General features: G+C 40.1%; 1 protein-coding gene across 3 annotated transcripts in view; it reads left to right on the forward strand.

The window, feature by feature from the left end:
* LOC110261709 (uncharacterized) overlaps positions 1-21,047 on the forward strand; it is a 551,822-nt gene that overhangs the window by 157,239 nt on the left and 373,536 nt on the right. The window contains exon 2 of one of the 3 annotated variants that reach the window (XR_014810259.1): positions 18,018-18,106. The exons of the other annotated variants lie outside the window; for them this stretch is intronic. The gene's annotated coding sequence lies outside the window, so the exon portion shown is untranslated. The remainder of the gene's footprint in view (positions 1-18,017; positions 18,107-21,047) is intronic. 3 annotated transcript variants of the gene reach the window in all.

Raw genomic sequence — 21,047 nt, forward strand, 5'->3', positions numbered from 1 at the left:
ACGTCAGCTTCTTTTCTAAAAGCTCTCTCTGGGTTAGGTGGAATCAGAACAGCGGCTTGACATCTCCGATCCAATTTCCCTGCATGTAGAGGAGCAAGTTTTTCTGTTTTTATTTATTAATTTTTTCATTTTAGGGCCGCACCTGAGGCATATGGAAGTTCCCAGTCTAGGGGTTGAATTGGAGCTACAGCTGCTGGCCTACACCACAGCCACAGCAATGGGGGATCCATCTGAGCCTCATCTATTACCTACACCACAGCTCATGGCAACGCTGGATCCCTGACCCACTGAATGAGGCTTGGGATCGAACCCACATCCTCATGGATACTAGTCAGATTTGTTTCCGCTGCACCACAGTGGGGACTTCTAGTTCTAGTTTTTATTCAGAAGTTTCCAGAACCCAGGTCTTGTTTTCTTTCCTATATGTGCAGTTGGTGGCCTAACAATGATAGGTGTCATTTCCAGGCATGACAGTGAAATTTATGTTTGGGATTGGTAAGAATTCACATTAAAATATTCTTCAGCTTCCATCACTATTTTTAATTTTCATTTTAGTTTTTGCTTTTTAGGGCCACACCTGCAGCACATGGAGGTTCCCAGGCTAGGGGTCGAATGGGAGCTGTAGCTGCCGGCCTACGTCACAGCCACAGCCACTCCAGAACAGAGCCATGCCTGCAGCCTACATTACAGCTCACAGCAGCGTTGGCTCCTTAATCCACTGAGACCAGGGATCGAACCTGCGTCCTCACGGACACTAGTCAGTTTTGTTAACCAGTGAACCACAACGGGAACTCCAGCTTCTCTCATTATGGTTGAATGAGCTCAAAGAAGAATATAATTATTTATATCTTTCAAATAAGAAAATGTGTTTTCTATTTTGGATGGCAGGTTGTTTTGTAGTTGGAGGGTAAGGGACAATTGATCCCAATGCTCAATAATAGTAAGTTTCTTTAATCATGTGCTTCACAATACATACACTTGACTGAGCAATTTTAACATTAGGGTGTTTATTAATTTATGTATCTACGTCCCACTTGTATATGTCAGCTTCCACATGGCAGGACGCAGGTGTGATTTATGTGTGTCTTCATTATCTAGTACTATCATGGAACATACTGGGCCAATGACATAGACTATAAATTCCTTGTCTAGTTGTGTTTCTGCTGTTTTTCCCCAGGTCCCCTAGCACAGTGCCTGGCACATATCAGGCACTCAACACATGTTTGTGCAACAAATGCATGATTGGGAGCCAGCCTGGAAGATGGCTTGAATCCTGGCTGCACAGGTCAAAGGAATTTGGCTTCATAGTTCCAAGGAATCCAAACTAACTCTCTTTAACTTATTTCAGTTAGGGTTTAGAGAAAAATTGCTTTTCTTCTTTTTAAATTTGCTTTCTTTAGAGGCAACCCCAAAGAAAATTCAGTGCTTACAAAAGCACCCAACGAATTTTGACAGAGAAGTGCCAATTGGTGCAAACATAGTTTTAGCTGAAAGGAGTGAACGTGTATGTTTGTTTTATTTTATTAGAGCCTCTTTCCCCTACATTTTGTTTTTAAAGGCAATTTAGCATAGCGATTAAGAGTGCAGATGCTATAGCCAGACTTCCAGAGTTTATATCTTGGCTGCACTGTTTATTAGATGTGTGACTTTCAGAAACTGCTTAACCTTGCTATACTTTAATTTTCTTATCTAGTAGGTACATTAGTTTAAAAATACTACCCACCTCATAAAGATAATGGTAGAATTCAAAGACTAAAAATGAATGAATGTGCTTAAGAGTCCTAGATGGCATACTGTGTTAAATAGTACTTTTTTGATGTATATATTCTATCTGAAAAGTACTGATGTATATAACACACTTATAATATATATAACATATCCTGATCCTGTTTTATTTACATATCTGTGAGTGTGTACATATGTGTACATATATATATATATACACATATATATGTATACACACATACATATACACCTTGGTTTTATAGATATGTATCTTGATCCAATAGTGTGTGTATCTGTGTGTGTATATATATATGTATATACACACACACATATTTTCCGGGTAAAGGAATAAGATGAATTCCTGTTTCCCCAACTTTAAATATGTGAACAATTGATAAAAAGCAAAACCCCACTCTACAGAAAATCCTAGAGAAAGAATATCCAAGTTGTCAGCTTTGAAGGCATGAAACCCTTACACCATTGCAGTGACATAACTGGCCTCGTGGCTTTAGCAAAAATGAAATGCTAATGAAGAATGCAAAGGGAACAGCTTTAGGGGAAACAAAGGAATAATGTAGCAGAAATTGCAGACTCGGGGCCTTCCATTTTGTAAATATTTGGGTTGGTGGAAATTTGTTAATTGAGGCAATTGATTTTCACCTGAAAATGGTAGCAATATCTAATTCATTAAAGCCTGAAATAACATCCTTTGGGCCAAATGGGGTTATTTCATTCTTAACCTCGTAGTGATATATTAACTGTAGGAAAGCATTTGGACGCATATCTTAAAAAGTGCCACATTAACAGGAATTCATGCTGGAAATTTTTTTTTTTTTTTAAAAGAACCCAAATCTGCACCCACACTTGCTTCTAAGAAGGGAGAAACCCCCCCGTGGCCTCCAGCGCCTGTCCTCCTTTTGGGCAGTATTTTAACGTCTGTGTTTAATATTGCCAAGCCTACTTGAGTGATAAATGTAACTGTATAAAAAATTACTTATTACAAGCTGTCATGTTGCCTCACTCACATCGGCTGGGCTGCAGGCATTGTACATAAAACTTGAATCTCTACCTTGACAGCGTCAGCCGCACTGGCTTTAAAGTAAAATGCTTTCAGTCATGAATACAAAACATAATTTACCTTTTCATAATACTTCAGTTTGAAACAAGCTGGAAAGCTCGTGTTACCGTCAGACCAGTACCTGAGCACAGTGGAGAACCAGCAAATTCCAAGCTGTCACCTGAAAGGCACTGCTGTTTCCCTGCCGTCCCTTTGAAGCAAACTAAGCTGCTAAATTGTGGGGCCTCTAATTTTTAAAGTCGTATTCATGTGTAATTCCTTTTTGCAACTCCACAGTGACAACACGTTGTCAAGACGGATTAGCTCCTTTTCTAAATCGGTATTTGTATTGGAATTCCTGGCCGAATGGATTTTTCTCCTCTGGAAGCTCTCAGACACCTTCTAGCAACTGTTTGTTGGAGAGGTCAGGAGGCATGCACTGATACACACCTCTTCCCTAAAACCGAAGCCCTCACCCATTTGCAGAGACCAGCCGGTCCATCCTGAGTTCTCTCAAACCAGTAAACACCCTTCAAACCAGTGGCTCAGCCCAGTTGAGTGAGGCCGCTCCAGCCAGGGAACCGTGAGTTAGTCCGGATCTCTACTTAATGGAGCCGCGGACTACAACCTGCGGATGTCAGCCAGATGGAAATCGAATGTGAAGGTTCCAAGGAGCCTCTCCGCTGCACCTCTGATTCGTTGTGACTGTTTTCATGGTTGGTCGTGATGCAGACAGTATGTGAGGCTCCGTGCACGGGGGCGTCTGCCCACCAGCCTCCCCGCCACATCGGGGGCCGTCCCCCACCAGAACGCGGTGGCGATGGAGCTGCAGACGCCTCCCGTTAGCCCAATTCCTTTTGACAATGTTCACATTCAGTTAGGGCCCAAAGTGCTTGTACTTGTCAGTTGGGATAAATGATGAAGAAAATAGTTCCCCCGTGGAAAGCCAAAGCGAATGGCCATTGGAAGACCTTTTCTTGCCTGCTCCTCCGTGCTCTGCGCCTGAGCACCCATCCTTAGGAAACACCTCCTGCATGTGCAACTTCTTCACTTTGCCAGATCATGAAGGCTGGAGAAAAGACAGCCGACCTGCAGGGGCATTCCATATAGTGAGCTGTTCTCTTTCTGAAATCTTAGGACACATGAAACTGATTCTGAGGGAAAACAAATAGGGCAGGGTAAGTCTTCCCACTTAGACAGACAATTCCCCCTGAGATGTTGGGCTTTGATTTCATGGTTTGCCTCTTTGTCTCTATAACACGTTTTGCTAAGGAACCTAAAGCACAATCCAAACACTGTGTTTCCTCTTTGTAAAAGCCCCATCTGTGAATGTGGTATCCTTTTAATTATGGCTGGAAGGTTTTCCACCACGGAGCTCCAGTCCTCGCTTGTCCCCCTCTTTCCTCAGACACACTCTCCTCCCTGCTTTCCACAGGGGCTTGTCTTAGGCAAAGGTACTCCATCCCCAACCTCCCAGCTTTGCAGAGCTGTCACTACCCCTAGTGTGTCAATCATCCCCCTCCTCATCCTTCAGAGCTGCCTTCTCTGATGGATGGGGACAAGTTTTCCTTTATCATTGGAGATAACAAAGGTACATAGAGGAAATTCAAGTTAAAGAGATAAAGCTGCTTCTCTCTAGGGTGTGCCTCTTGTTCCATATACTTCCTCAGCCATAAGACCCTTGCAGAGGGCACCTGTAATAAAATGTCATGTCATGTGATGCCCCCATTTCAACATTTATTTATGGATACAAATACCACAAGTGGATGCTTTCTCCTGCTATATTCTCTCTTTTCTGTATATTAATATTGTTTCACTTGGACTATATGTTCTTTTAAACATACAGGACTTTTAGATGGTGCCCATTTGAACTTAGAAGCCTATATGCTATTGCTGGATCTATATAGTTTGTTTAGTGTGAGGTCTTGAATGAGTCCTAATTGGATATGAATGTCTACTAAATAATGTTTGATCATTTTAAGGTATTTATTTTTAAAGTATCTGAAGACTGAATGGTATCTTACTGGGAATAAAACTGTAGAATGAGACAGTGGTGATCAGATCTGCATTTCTTTTGTCCCACTGAAGCCACTGGAAGCACATTTTTCATTTATACATTTATAAGTGTTCTGTTAATTTCTTCTAAATTTATAGTATCATTTTAGTCAGGTTGTAGAGCGTTATTTCAGAGATCACTACTGAGGGTCCCTGTTCATATACATGCCTGTGTACCAGGTAAGCTGATTATTTCAAGTACAAATTAAATCCTTTCCATGCATTTAAATCATTGTCACATGTATCGCTATAGCAGAGTCTATAGCTCTATGGGATACAAATAGGGTCAGCTGCAATGTAGGGAGTGCCTATTCATTAAATAAGAATTAATTCAGAATCCAGTGCCAAGGAGGATAAAAGATGGTAGATGGTGCTAAGATAAGCATATGTTATTTACTGCCAAATTGAACAAGATATTAATAAGTACTGAGAAGCTCAGAGAAGCGAGAGATTAATGGCTCCATAAAAAGGTAAAATGTGAGTACAATTTGGAAAAGCAGAGTGCAAGGGAGAAGGGGGTGCAGTACATGTAATGTATGTTGATGAAACTGAAAGCAGTGTGTTTGGAAGACCCCCAGGAGATCAGCTTGATTGGAGCAAGAAACTTGGATTGGGACAAATGGGAGGTACAGTTGTTCAAATGAGTTTTGAAGAAATATGATTATAGAGGATATTCTGAACTGAGGAAGCTGTATTTATCCTGAAAACCTTAGTGAACTAAAGATTCACTTGCTATGATAAAAGCATGTGTGTGTGTGTGTGTGTGTGTGTGTGTATGTGTGTGTGTGTGTGTGTGAGAGAGAGAGAGAGAGAGAGAGAGAGGGAGAGGAAGTTAATGCTTGCTGAGTGCTAATATGTGCAGAGTATTGCTCTTAAGTGTTCCAAGTATATTTTGTCATTTAAACCTCATAATGATGAGAATGAAGGGGTGTAGTTAGTCTGGTTATCCAATGAATGCTGAGGCTGAGAGAAGATATATTCCTTCTCAAAGGCTGTTCAGCAAGTTACAGGACAGAGGCTGAATCTTGAACTACCTGGTACCTACACCACAGACTCTGAGATTTGTGACTCATCATTTAATTATTATGGCTCACTGGCTTGTAGAAGGTGCTGGTTAGAATATACTGGGCAGATATTTGATTTACCACATAACCTAGAAAGGCACCTTAGCAAATGCTTGTCAAGTTCTTAATGTAGCCAGAGCTGGTTAAAGTGATAGGCCAAGGAAAGGAGCATGATTCTTCAGTTCTGAGTAGTGTTTCATTTAGACTCTCATCTCTTGCTTTTAAATACTTTTAAAACTTTTCCTTCAACTCTTCCTTATTGCTTTCTAGTTCTTATGAAATGTTCAGGACAAACAAACAGATACTGATGTATTGTTGCATAGATAAGGTTGTTTAAGTCATGATTGGGCACCATGGCAGCCTGGAGAATGTGCCTGGCAGACCTCCTGTTAAGAGAGAGGTGATTGACCACAGGCCCCCAGTGCTCAGCTTTGTAATCCAGAGCCATGTTTGCCCTGAGGCCACACTGCCCAGGGGCTGCGCCTGCAGAGACAGAGTGCTGTAGAACTCCGAGGGTTCCTGGAAGACCCTGGGCTTCTTTGTCAGCTGACTTTGCCTGAGGATGTGCCCAGGCTTCTCCCCACCTTCCTGAGACTGCAGGGCCATATAGGTCATTTGCACTCCAGGGTCTCCTGCTCTTTCTTTCCCTCACGGTCTGATGGCTCCCCTGACCTTTTCGAATGCCCTCCCTATTTCCTCCCACACAAGCACGTCCCCTAATAAAATTCTTACACATTTCCTCTCATCCTGGAGTCTGCTTCCAGACTAACAGAGACATTCATACAACCATGCACTTTCTCAAACATCTAAAATAAATGTAAAATCTATAGAAGACATTGATAAATGATTTAAAATAAAGTTCACACAGGAATATTTTAAGAGTGATTTTAGATTTTTTCCCCTTGGTTTGCACATGAATCTTATTTTTGAAAAAAAAAAAAAAAAACTCATGTGACACAAATTATACAAAATTTTGGAAAAAGGAAAATGTCTGTGGTCTCATAACCATAGCATTAATTCTCATTTTTGCATGTAACTTACTAGCCCTTGACTCTGTATGTTATTTAATGTTGTTGGCTACTATATGCCTACCATTTTATTGTCTGATTATTACTTAAACATTTTCCATGTACAATAACACAATGTTTCTGAATTTCAAACTTCTTATATTATTATCCTATCATGAGCTTTTATATTGTTTCCACCTTTTGTAAAAGATATTTTGCTATGATCTTTCTTAAAATATTTTGCTTATGTTGAAATATTTTCTGAGCACAAATTCCCAAGCTAGGGTTAACAAAGCCAAAGAAGATGATAACCTTTATGCTACTTGCTATACTTGGCTATTTTGCTTTTCTGAAAGGGTAGCACCAACATAATATGAACATTCCAAATTCAACTTCACCTCCCCAGCACTTGAGCCTTAGGCATTACACAATGTTTTTCTCCTCTGTTAAGATAAAAAAAAAAATGCTGTATACCTCCTTTAATTTGTATTTACTTAATTATTAATAAAGATACACTTTTCAATGGATATATAGTCCAGGATAAAAAGAAAAAAGTTACATTTAAATAGAACAAAAGCATTTACAGTAGATTTGAATATTTTTATCCAAGCAAATAACTCACTCCAGCCCACACTCAAGATGATGGGGAGTCTACCAGCGCATGAATACTCATGGGACAGGACTCACTGGGGACCATCCTGGGAGCTCCTACTACCGGGAGAAAACTGAAGCACGGAGATCAAAGTAACTTGTGGCTAAATCACACATTAGATGCTTCTGACTCTAGCGCCTCAGCTCTTGGCAAGTGCTGTTTACTGTTACCTTAAGTATATTTTATGTTAGGAAACTGGATAACCTCCTCATTGGAGAAATACAAAAATACTACTAATAAGCTTCTTTTAAGACTTCTTTTATGGGGTTAAGCGTGTATCCTAATGCCCACTTTTAATTATCCTTAAGTACTATATTGTGACAGGAGATAGCACATGTTTGTAAAAATTAAATTTGTGTGTTTGCTTTAGAAAGCTTCAGTTTACTATTTAGCAGTCGGATTATGTTCAGGTAGAAACTCTGGTCAGCTTTCAAGAGAAGCCCCTCTGATACAGTTTCGTTAAGAGGACTGGGACAAATGTTAATTAACAAGTATCACATCACCATGTCCCCAGAGCGCTGCTGTACAAGGCAGACGATGACTTTTCAAGGGAGTCGAGAGGCACATCGGTTAATTTCTCCAACGTGTAACAGATCTTTGCATATATGTAAAGTTAAGAAGCCTCCAGTGATTTTAGGATAGTTTCAAGTTTTAGGACAGCCTTCATATTTATTAGCTAGGTGATTTCTCCTGCTCCGTGGGGGCACTAACCCTATGAGAGGCTCAGCAGATAAAAGACAGCGCTGTGGAAAGTTTTGTGAATAAATAAGTTTATGAAATGCAGAGTAGTCTATTGGTGTTGGACATAGTCATCAACCCACAAAAATTGGAGCATGGACTGGTGCTATTGTAATTATGACCCCACAACCCGTCTGAAGTGAATTGTGCCTCCCAGGGAAATGGGTTTGAGGCTTTCTGTAGGCTCTGCCATAAAAAGGTGAATCTGCCTTGTTCCCACCAAGCAAACCATCTCTGACCCTGAAGAAAAGCAATTCCATCACCTTCTCTTTCTCCTTTGACACTGGCAGCCAGGATTTGACATGCCCTGTTCTGCTGTCTTTGCTTTGATGGCTGTTGGCAGACTTGAAATGGTCAACATCACATGTAGATTTTTCATCAGTTTCAGGGAGCGATGCTCGTGAACCACGGAGAAGAAAAAAATGATCAATAAGTAACACAGTATTATATGATGCGACAGATGTTATGCAGACGTATAAAATGCTAACAAAGTGAAAAAATAATGATTCCACATAAGAGAACGTGCTAAATCTTCCCTCTTTGTCCCCTTCGGACCTTTATACCATCCTTTTCCACATGCTCTGTGCACTTGGAAGCTGAAGCTGACTTCTCTGGAGTCAGTGCAGTCTTCTCTTGCTCCCTGGCTTCTGCTTGGGATTGGTCAGCGGGAGGCACCAGCAGGAGGCAGAGTGAGGGAGGTCAAGGTTTTTTATTCCTCTGGTTCTTGCCCTTCTGAGTCACTTTGCCTTTGGCTGCATTTCTTACCAGCTTTTGACTTAGTTCCTCTTACAGCTCAACTCCCATTGAATCCAGTACTGACTCCACCTCTTGCTGGAGGGTTTCCCAGGTTGCTTGCTGGACTTCTTGCTAGTTTCTCTTAACCTGCCTGCACCCTTACTGTACACCTTCATTTCCCCTTCTGAGTGAGTCATCTGCTTCCTGCTGTGTGCCCAACTCTCACCTGACTAAATGAAAAGAATGAATTTGTGTGAAAAAGGACCGTGACTTCAGGAATTAGTCTAGCCTGGAAAGGTATCTGAGCAGAGAGGGCTGCATGTTCTCAAAATCCTTTCTGAGAGGAGTTTTGAACCTTTTCAAGATAAAGTTAATATATGCATTGGTCATGTGGCACTTATCAAATAAAACATTGAATTGTTGGCTTCCTTTTCATGTATTTTGGATTGTCTGTCCAAGAGGCAGAGGGACAATTAAAAGCAAAATAAACCAATAATAAAAAAAAAAGAGAAAATAAACAAAGCAACTGTCTATATCTCTTACTGGCAGGGTTACCAGATTTAACAACAACAAAAAACAAGGAGCAAGATTCCCATTTAAATGTGAATATCAGATGAACAATGAAGATTTTTTTTTTTTTTTTTTTTTTTGGTATACGTATGTCTCATTGAAATATTTGGATGTGAACATACTAATGCTGTGTTTTATCTGGCCACTTTTCCTACAGGGCCTTTTTACATAGGGTGCTTTTGATACATGCTTCTTCATCGATCGATTTAGATGTTACAAAAAAACAAAAGTCCTCCAAAATAATCAGTTACTGGCAGAGGATTGCTGTGGGCAGAATCTGTCAGAAATCATCAAGCTTTCCTGAGGCCACACACTTTGTCTCTATGGGCTCCCTTAGCCCTAACATCCTTCTTATCATCACAATGTATCTATTTCTTATTTCCTCCCAGCTGCATATCTTCTAGGGAGCTGCGGAAAAGGGTAAAGAATAGGGTTGGGATAGAAGCAGGTTCAAATTGTAGTTCTGCCTGTGGGTAGTGGTGAGACCTTGGGCAACTCAGCTATGCCCTAATGCCTCAGTTTCCCTAACTGTCCAATGGCAATGAATAATGAACCCTGTGAGGGGTGATTAGGGTTAGAGCTGAGGCGTGTGGAGTGCTTAGTGCAGGACCTGGAACATAGCAGACACTAAAACATAGTGTAACTATCATAATACAGGTTGATGAGGGAGACACGGAAAAGACTTCTTGGTAACATATTTGTGGAACAGAGAAAAATATCTAACAAATTTAGACTATTGCTGGGAATTTCAAATGCTATAATAAATCCCAGTAAAAATTATTTTTTTTATAATAGTGTCCTTTTTAGGGGGCGTAGAGATAATAACAGGCCGGAAGCTTGCTTTTATAGATAATGCTATCTCTTAACTGAGGAACCACCTTTGGAATAGAGAAATGATGTAAAGAAATAAAAATTAGACCTATTGATGACCTTTTAAATCTTAAGATTGTATCATTACAAAAATTTATTGGAAAATTTTAGCCAATTCTGGTAGAATCAGCTGTGAAAGAAGCATTTTAAAACATGAATTCAGGTCTTGTACGTTAGCTAAGAGAGCAGTTAATTTTTATGAACATGATATTGCTTCGAGCTTTCTTTTAAGCATGATGTCTCTAAGTATATCCTATAAGAGAGCCTCCTCAAACAAGTACATCTACAAAATCTATTTTACCTGCAAATCTTGCCAAATATCTATCACTTCTGTAAATTGCTCTATTTTTGTACTCAGAAAGGTATTTGGCTCCATCTCAAAATTTGAAAACCATTAAAAGAAAATAGTAAGTGATTACAATAATTCTTTAAGCTTTCAATTAATGTGTGGTTCAATTTGACAGAATGAGCTAGAGGAATTTTATTTTTATAGATTTGCTTGTTGGGGAGAAGCTAGTGTACAGACGGTAAAAGATGGTTTAAAGGGATTAGAGAAGACAAGAACTGTTTGAGGATGTAGTTCATACCTTTATGTATAAAAAGGTTGTTTATTCTCTATTATATTTGGAAAGAGTTTGCCTTCCTTGGGGACGTACCAAACGCTTGGCATAATTCTGCTAATGCTCTATAGGAAAAACTCCATAGATGGGAAATCAGTACACCAGGGTGAGTTCTGGCTTCTATCTGTAACCAAACATTTTAGGTCTCAGTTCCTCCACCTGTAAAATAAGAAATGTGGGACTGGATCCCTTCTCCAAGCTATTTCTTAATATCAAGATCCTCTACAGTACATTTTGCCCAGCCTAGACAGATGACTATTTCAAAGCCTGAATTAACTGTAGTTAAATGTCCTAGACTAGCTGCCAAGAGAGCAAAATCTGAGAAAGTCCAGCCTAATCAGAGGTGTGTCGCTTTGGTCCTCTTGGATCTCCTTAACTCCTCTGCAGGGTTGCTTCATGTCATGGGGCCCACATCCTCCTGTTTCCGTGATATATATTATATCAAGATGATGTCTAGGGACTCAGACTTGGATAGTTCCAATGTTAATTTAGGCTGGAGAGGGAGGCCCAGAAAGAAGCCACTAGGGATCTGTCTTAATGAGGTCAATTGCATGGCTTTATGCGAGGCGGAACAAAGGCGAGTTGGTAAAACACTAGTTTTGCACTGCTGTGTCCATCTTTCATTTCCATATAAAGTCAATAACAGTCTCGAAGCACCAGCAGAAACATCACACTGAACACAATTCTTTCAAAGACATCGTTTCTTGAAGAATTTCATGAAGCAGCGACAGCTATTTAAAGTGGCGTGTGTCGTTTTCCATGAGAAAATTGAACTGAAGAAATATGCTTTTCCATTGGTGTTATCTTCCTAAATTCTGGACATCTTTATAGATGTACTATAACTAGAGCCCAAATATTTGTATTCCAAATTAGCTTTTAAAAGATTCCATCCTTGTTATCCCTGACCAAGAGTTCAATAAAAACAGTTTGGACTAGCTAACATGATTTTATGGTTCATATCACCAGAGACCAAATATAAAACTTGCGGAATATGTTTTGCAAGAGAATTATATCTCTTCCCACATATTACCATTTTAAAAGCCTAGCACTTCAATATTTTTCCTCAGTCATCATGGCGGCAAATTGCTACATGAATAACTGTCCAACTGAAATTAATGATCACTAGCAGAGAGAACACAAATAGTCAATTTGGAATATATCAGCATGTCTCTTTCTCTTTGGTGTCATGGAATGAGAACAACAATTAGAGGAACAGCAGCAACACCTGGTTCCCATTTACAAAAGAAAAATGGGACTGTATATTTGCAGTGCTGACCTCTTGAGACAGAAAGGTGAATAAGAGGTGTGTGTTTGTGAGTGATGCAACCAATTTTCAGAGCAAGGCAATGTTTGTTAATAAGGGCAGATTGTACTTTAACCTCTTCTTAGGCTGGACTTGGAAGTTTTGAAATGCTATTTGTCATATCCTGATGTGATAGATATGGAAAGAAGCAGGGCTTGGTACCCACACATAGGCCCAAGAACATAGAGATTGTTAGTTCTAATCCTTCCTGTGTTCACAGTAGCCAACAGTAGGTAGTTCAGGGAACATGCTAGGATGCTTTGGGCTCCTCAGGGTAGGCAATGTCTATTTTGGTTGGCTTGAAATTACCCCCAGAGGATTTGTAAAATAGAGACAGACGAACCTCAGAAATAACATTCTGAGAGTTGCCACTAGAATAGCAACACCACCCCTTCCCTTTGAAGAAATCTGTTATTAAAAAAACACGTATTCCCTGGATAAGTGCTGTGTATCAGGTATTACCAGAGAGAACTTTGAAACTACACTGTCAGTCATTCTACTTTGAAATTGACGAAAAGGTAACACCTGCCTAAGTGTCAGGTGTGCTCAGTGAGTGGTCCTGTGAAGCGGTGTCTTCGTCCATCTTCTGTCTTAAGTGTCAACTCCCTGGGGGCAGAAGCATCACCTTCAACTTCCATCATTACCAGATAAGTAGATAGCAAATGCTGCAAACGTTGTCTGGCTGACACATGTTGGGTATTAAGAAAATTAAAATTAAAAGGTAGAGTTATTATTTAATGGGTACAGAGTTTCCATTTTGCAAGATGAATAAGTTATGGAGATGGATGGTGGTGATGGTTACACAACATTGTGAATGTACTTAATGCCTCAGAACCGTACACTTAGCAGTAGTTAAAATGGTAATTTCGTGTTATGTATATTTTAACATAAAAATATTGGAGTTATTAAAGAGGACAGAAAATGGTAAAAATAGTAAAAGGGAAACTCAGGCTTATTTTCATGTTTCAGTTCACAGTTGTAGATTCTTTTCTCTTCTTCCTGCTTTTTCTTTGGTAACATCAAAGTGACTGATCACTAAGCATTAGGGCTGTTAAGATCTGTCATCATATATAGCCTGAAAATGTTTCCTTTCAAGTGTTCTTGATTGAATTGGACGTTTCTTAGTTACTTATCTGAGTAGATACAGTCAAAGAAAAAGAGAGGGAGTGAGATCAGTAAGAGCAAAAGGAAGAGAGAGGGAGGGAGGAGGGGGAGAGAGAGAGAGACAGAGAAAGAGAAAATAACTAAGATTTTACTAACTGGAGGATTCTCATGTCTAACCCAGAGCATATACCACTAATGGAGATGCCCTACTTTCTGATCTGGTATCTGTACCACTACTGAGACCACCTTCATCCTTCTGAAATCACTCTGGGGTCATGCCTCACTCTTAGTACTCTTTTTTCAGATGTTGAGGCAACTGCCATGAAGTTCTGAATTCACAAGAGAACTGTGACCAAAAAATGGGAGGGGGGGGCAGAACCAATGAAATTTTGAAATGGATGTCTTAGCCCCAGAAAAAGAAAAGGAGAGAAAAAAAACCCAAAAAACCCTGCAATATCTCCAGTAGTGGATATTTCTGGTATGATTAACCTGTTATATTTTAACTGTTCTGGAAAAACTATTCTAAGCATGTTAACATTTTCTTGTGTGTGATTTAAGGCAATAGCTATCTACATACATTTAATCTGCATAAGTGGATGTATCATACATTTAATTTGCATAAGGGGGTGTATCATATAGATATCTGTGTATTCATATAATATTCAAACACATTTTTCCAACATTTATTTGGTTTTCTTAGGATATAAAATTTTCACATGTTAAAATATAGATGATTTCATGAAATTTTGAAACTCTTGGAATGAAATGAAAAAGCAGTAACAAGTCAAAGATGTTGGCTTATAATAAACAAAGCAAAGCAGTTTTGGAATAGTTCGAATTTTCACATAAAAGTTGAGTGTAGTAATAATTCTATTTGTTGCTTTTGTGAAAAATGCGACTAAATGAATTCCCTTCAATAGTAATCCTTCAAATACATGAACTGAACTGATAGCCTATTATTTGATGTTCAAGCTAGTGGAATGCTTGTAGTATGTTCTTGTATAAACCAGCTAGTAAATGCAAATTTAGGTAAGATTCTTAAGAATATATATTTTTTACTGATTTATTATATGATATAATAGAGCATTTTCTAAAATAAAAGTTCTGGAATGAATGGCTGGACATTGATCATCCTCCTTTGAAAGCAGTTATTGACCTGAATGTGTCTGTCCTGTGGCAGGTGCCAGGTATCATGATAGTTTATTTAATCAAAATAAATTAAATACATTTATTTAATACATTTTGACTTATCAAAAGTTTAATGCAGAATAGAGCATATAAACCATTCCCTGGATAAAGGAACAGACACACTGGGCTTGTTTCATAACCAATTGCTCATCACTGCTTTTAATAATATGCTTAATGTTGTTAGATTTTTTTCTCTCTCTCAATATTTCCCTTTTTAAAAAGTCCTAAAACACAGCTATTGTTAAAAAGCCCACTTATAGCAATATTGAAATAACAGATTTGGGTCATAGTTAAGTGGTAGCTGAACTCAGAGTAAAAGTGAAATCTAGGCTCTTCCAAACAAGCAGAAAACCTCAACCTAGGCTCTGCCTAATTTATTTTATGGGCAAGAGGAAAGAGAAATTTGGGATTGTGAACATGGATGTGACTTTGTACTTCTTGATAAGAAGACACTGGAATTGGTATCTTGCAAAACTGGGAGTGAATTAGAGAAAGACCACACCTAAAGGTGGATTAAAGGAGAGCACTATTGGTTCTATTCCCAGTTCTGCCAGTAACTATCTCCCAGAGCCATTACATTAAGCATGCAGTAATTCAGCAGTACTGCCCAAGGTACTGTAATCTGGGAGATGAGGATACAGGAAAATTTATGGCAAGGTACATATAAGGGCAACTTTTTTCATTTTATGACAAAATAGCTGATATTTTGAGGCCTCAGACTTTGTTCAGAGCACTGTCCTCCCTGTTATTCCATTGAATCTTTATTCAATGATGTTGCTTTTGTTAGTATTATCCCTTTCTGACAGAAAAGAAAGGAATAAGAGATTCCCTGAGTTATCCATGGCCCTTCGTGAGCATAGGGCAGAGCTGGGATTTGGACCCAGACAGTCTGGCTCCGGAGCCAGCCCACTGAAGCACTGCCCTGACCTTCCTGCTTCCATGCTGCCTGTCTGGGTGACCATGGCACCAAAATCAGCCTCCAGAGAAACTTTGATTCTCAAAGAAAGAACTCAGGTGTGGTGTGCTCTGGGTAGAATGCTATTCTTCCCCAGGCCCCCCACCTCCTGCCCAGTTTTATTGAAATACAATTGATATCACTCTATAAGTTTAAGGTGTGCCGTGTACTGGTTTGATTTATATATATTGCGAAATGATTATCACAATAAATTTAGGTAGTGTTTTATCAACTCATGTAGACACGAAAAAAGAAAAAGAAAAAATGTTCTGGAGTTCCCACCATGGCTCAGCGGTAATGAACCTGATTAATATCCACGAGGATGCGGGTTCGATCCCTGGCCTTGCTCAGTGGATTAAGGATTCCATGTTGCTGTGGCTGTGGTGTAGTCCAGCAGCTACAGCTCTGATTTAGGGCGGGTCCAGCCCTAAAAAAAAAAAAAAGTTTTATCCCCTTGGGATGAGAACTCTTAGGATCTATTCTAACATCTTTCCTGTACACTATACAGCAGTTAGCTGTAATCATGTCGTACCTTACATCCCTAGTCTTTATCTTATAGCCACAAGTCTGCACCTTTTGACCCCCTTCATCCAATTTCCCTTTCCCTCCCCATTCACCTCTTATAACCATAGATCTAGTCTCTTTCTGTGAAAAAATTTTTTTAGATTCTGCATGTGATATCATACAATCTCTGTCTTTGATTTATTTCACTTGGCAGAATGTCCTTAAGTTATATTCATGTTGTTGCAAATGGCAAGATTTTCATTATTTTAATGGCTGAATATTATCCAGTGTGTGTGTGTGTGTGTGTGTGTGTGTACACAAATATTCAATTATATTTGTTAATATATATATGTCACATCTTTTTTTTCCCCCCATTCACCCATTCATGGCATGAGTTGTTTCCATATCTTGGCTTTGGTAAGTCATGCTGTTCTGAACATGGGGTGCAGATATCTCTTTGATGTGGTGTTTTTGTTTTCTTCAGACATATTTCCAGGAGAGGAATTGCTGGATCATATGGTAGTTTTATTTTTAATTTTTTGAGCATCCTTCATGTTGTTCTTTATAGAGGCCTCATCACCTACAATCCCTCCAGTTGTGTCTAGGGTTACTTTTTTCCACCTCCCTACCAGTATTTTTCATCTCCTATCTTTCTAGTGGTAACCATTCCATGCCCTTCTGAAGGCTAAAAAAAAAAGTGACTCATCACCTGAAGTCTATACTGAAGAATGGACATGGCAGCTCAGGCCCCAGGCATCCTCTCTCCAGGGAGGAGACAAGTATAGGCACTGGGGACAAGCATAGCTCTCAGTGCTCTTACAATATATTAAATACGGTAAGGAAGTTTGCAGCTTTTTTATTAAACAGTATGAGGCCAGCCATTTCCCACAAATACTCCACTTGATTTCATAAGTTTGATAGTAATCAGTGTCAAGATTTTGCTTTTTAGAATAATAAATAATGGAGTTCCTGTTGTGGCTGAGTGGGTTAAGAACCCAACATAGTCTCCGTGAGGATGAAGGTTAGGATCCAAGATTGCTGCAAGCTGTGGTGTAGGTCACAGATGTGGCTCAGATTTGTGGTTGCGGTGGCTGTGGTGTAGGCCTATAGCTGCAGCTCTGGTTATATCCTAGCCTGGGAACTTCCATATGCCATAGGTGTGCCCCTAAAAAGAAAAAAAGGACAAAAAAAGAATAATAAATAAAACCAGGTTAACACCATCTTTTATTTTTTTAAATTTCTTTTCTTTTTATGGTCTTACCTGTGGCATATATTCCCAGGCTACGGGTCAATGGGAGCTGTAGCTGCAGGCTTATGTCACAGCCACACCAAGGCCAGATCCTAGCTGCATCTGTGACCTACACTGCAGCTTGTGGCAACACTGGATCCTTAACCAAAAGAGTGAGGCCAGGGATCCAACCCCCATCCTCACAGACACTATATCGGGTTTTTAACCCACTGAGCCACAATGAGAACTACAGTACTTATCTTTTAGATATTTGAATGATTTCTGTCTCAAGTTAAAGATGTCCTGTCTCTGAGTATCTCAGTTTCTTCACCCCTGTAATGAAGGAGTTCAAGCAAATACACCCTAAAAAGCCCTTTTAACCATAAAAGTTGTGGATTCCAAGGCATAATGGTTGTTGGGCATAGACATTCACCTGGAGTTCTTTTCCTGAGGCTCCACAAAGTGAACCTTAGTTGTGTGCGTGTACTTGTTCATGCTTATATTTGATGGACATAACAACATGGGGACATCTTCCTGTCTAGTCACCCTCTTCAGCTGATGATGTGGGAGGCCAGACCCTCATTTAAGGAGGAAGATCCTCCCTGGGGTAATTCATTTCTGGTTTTATCTTCCTTCTTCCAGAGCCACCCTTCATCCCAGGAAGAGAAGGTCCACAGACACCCTCATTGTCTAAACAGCAGAAGTTACTGTCTGGCAGGAAGTAGGTGCCTGTAAGTTCTCTTGGGCAGGGTAGCCCTGGAACATCTTGGCTTTTTGTCAATGCTAATTAACCGTGACGTTGGTAATTGAGGATGACTCGCAGCCCGAGGAGTGCCGAGGAAGGTGTGATTTCTCTATGATGATGGATAATTGAATCTTGCTCCTTTCTGTTTCACAGCCCCGTGAACAGGTCTGGCAGGTCTGAGCGAAGGCCTGTAGGTTGATTTGCTGGGTTTCTTTCGCCACGAGTGGCCCACGCTGGGCTGATCTCTTCTAACACTCGTCCCTCTGGCACCTGCCCGTGCTTCAACATGGCACATCTGTTGTAGCATCAGATTCTTCTGCTGCTTCAGATGTGTGTGTGATGAAGAGCCTTTGGTGTGGAAATCATCCAGCCTCAACCACACAGTTCAGCAGTTTTGCTGAAAGGAGAGCTGTCTTGGCTGTGCTTGGTGAATCGGGATGACATAAGCAAGCTTGTTTTGTTTCTGCTCTGCAGAAAGAGTAATCACAGTGTCTATCCATTGCTTGCGCTGCAGCCATACAGAGAAGTCATATGGTTTTCATGCTTGAGCTGTATTGGGCCTTATCTATTTGACAACATCTTCTTTGTCAGACCTCTATGAAGAAAGATTGTGTGAGTCTTATCTAGAGTAATGCAAAACCCTTACAGTTTGTTTGCAGTCACCCATTACAGTGAAAGTAAGGAGAACGTTTTTGATGAAAAGAAAAAACAGGGTTTTTTTTTTTTTTTTTTTGGTTCCTTAGTTTCTGGAGTTATGTGTTATCTCAGCTTCTTTTACTCAAGTTCTTTATCTTCTGTTTGCCTGAGTCTGTCAGTTGCTACTTGGCATATGAACAGGGGGAGTCACAGCCTTTTCTCGGTAGAACCTATTCTGATTTTCACCATGCTGTGGATGAGTCAACATTTTGCAGTGTTTGTTGGCACTGTTACCGTGTCTGAAGCCTGGAGCTGGAGGAAATTCCAGGGTGTCCTCTGAACTTCCTTTGTCTCCTGTGATTGTGCTCTAGCAACTACATACTTTTGGGGCTCTTTATTTGTATTTCTGACTCCGACTGATGGGCTGACTGCGTGTTGAAGATAGAGACCACAGAGCCCTGTTGTTTGGTTTTCCCCTTACCTGTCTTGTCCTAGTTCGAGTGGGTGGATGTATGTGTGAATTAATTGGTGAACGAATGAATGAATGAGAAATTTAGACCTAAAATTTGATGTTGATGTTTTTCATAAATGATGTTTTAAGTAGATAGCCGAATAGTCTGAAGGAGTTTCCTACGTAGATCTCAGATACTAAATAAAAGTGCTGATGAAAAGAAAGTTTTATCTTTCCTGGAACTCCAGATTCTCCCCTCCATCACCCCTGTGCAGTCTTTATCTGTTTACCTGGAGTTCACAGATGGCCATACTCGAACAGCCGACCTCACATCCCTGACGTCATCAATGGCGCCCACACAGCTGATGACTCCTCCTTGTTACGATCCTCTCCTCCCTCTTCTGCATCACATCTCTGACCTGCTTCTCCTCCTCACTGTTTCTGTCAAAGGCCTCTGTTCTTTCACCTCCCCAAATACTGGTTTTTCTAAACATTCAGTCTCTGTCTCTCTTCTCTCAGTTTCTTTCCCCTCTTTTGGGGGCATCATCTATCACCCATAATCACTCATATCACACCTGTGTTTGTCTCCCTGCTGTCTTTTTTAATGATCCAGGTCCATGCTTTTATTAGGTTGTTCCACAGTCCTAGTTAGTTTTTCTACTAGCTCCTTAAATGAAACGTTTCTCCATTGAACCAATTTCCAGAGACCAGTTCCTTCTTCACTTTTGTAGCTCTGTTGAGGGCGCTTCTTTTCTCCTGGTCCTCTGGCTTGAGGTCTTGATATCACCTTTGCTTCTTATGTTCTCACCCCCCTGTTACCAGGGGGAGAGTCCTACAGATTCTGTTCCCTACCTATGTCTGTCCTGTTTGCCCTACCCATTTAATTCTGTGACAACCACTTTAGCTCTAGTTTTTTTCACACACTCCCCTCAACCATTTTCAGAACCGACAGCTGTTCTTCCCACCTTCAGGCTCTATTCCAGTCTGTAACGTGGGTCTCTCAGGGTTTCGACATAATCTGTTATTCCAGAACAGATAAACTTTAATTTTCTGCCAAGCCTCCATACTCTCCCACTGGTGGGGACATCCTAAATTATTATTTCTTGTTATTTCCATCATCTTCCTACACTTCATGTCTTTTCACATGCTGTTCTCTTTGACTGAGATGTATTTTATAATGTATGCCTCACAGTTTTCAAGATTCAATTCAAGCATCACTCTCTTAAAAAAAAAGACAAAATTTTATTACTCTTCTGGGGGACGTTGCAACCATTTCAGTAATTAGAATTTTAAGGAAAAAGTCCACCTTTCTTGGTTTGTCTGCCTCTTGCTTTCATGGTATTATAAATAAATGACTCTGATATAATTTAATATGGTGTATTTAAATATCTGTCTGTCCTTCCATGCAACTGTGAATGTCAGGAGGGTGAAGGCTACCACAGTTATCTTTGTTTTGCTAATACTTCATATGGCTTAGAGTAGGAATTTCCTTTTTCGTTTTCTTTCTTTGGCTTTTTAGAGCTGCACCCAAGGCATATGGAAGTTCCCACGCTAGGAGTCAAATCAGAGCTGTAGATGCCACCCACAACCACAGCAACGCCAGATCCAAGCTGCATCTGTGACCCATACCTTTGCTCCCGGCAACACCGGATCCTTAACCCACTGAGTGAGGCCACGGATGGAAACCTCGTCCTCATGGATCCTAGTCAGATTTGTTACTGCTGAGCCATGATGGGAATTCCTAGAGTATGAATTTTATAAACTCTTGCTAAACAATCTGTTGAAAATTTTGCTTCAATCATTGGATATATTGGAGATCCTAAGTTTTGCTGTTGCCTTT

Source organism: Sus scrofa, chromosome 7 (assembly GCF_054392235.1).
Source record: "Sus scrofa isolate SSC_HxYL_T2T_F1_AM1 chromosome 7, Sscrofa_HxYL_maternal_Yorkshire_Landrace_v2.0, whole genome shotgun sequence".
Lineage (NCBI taxonomy): Eukaryota > Metazoa > Chordata > Mammalia > Artiodactyla > Suidae > Sus > Sus scrofa.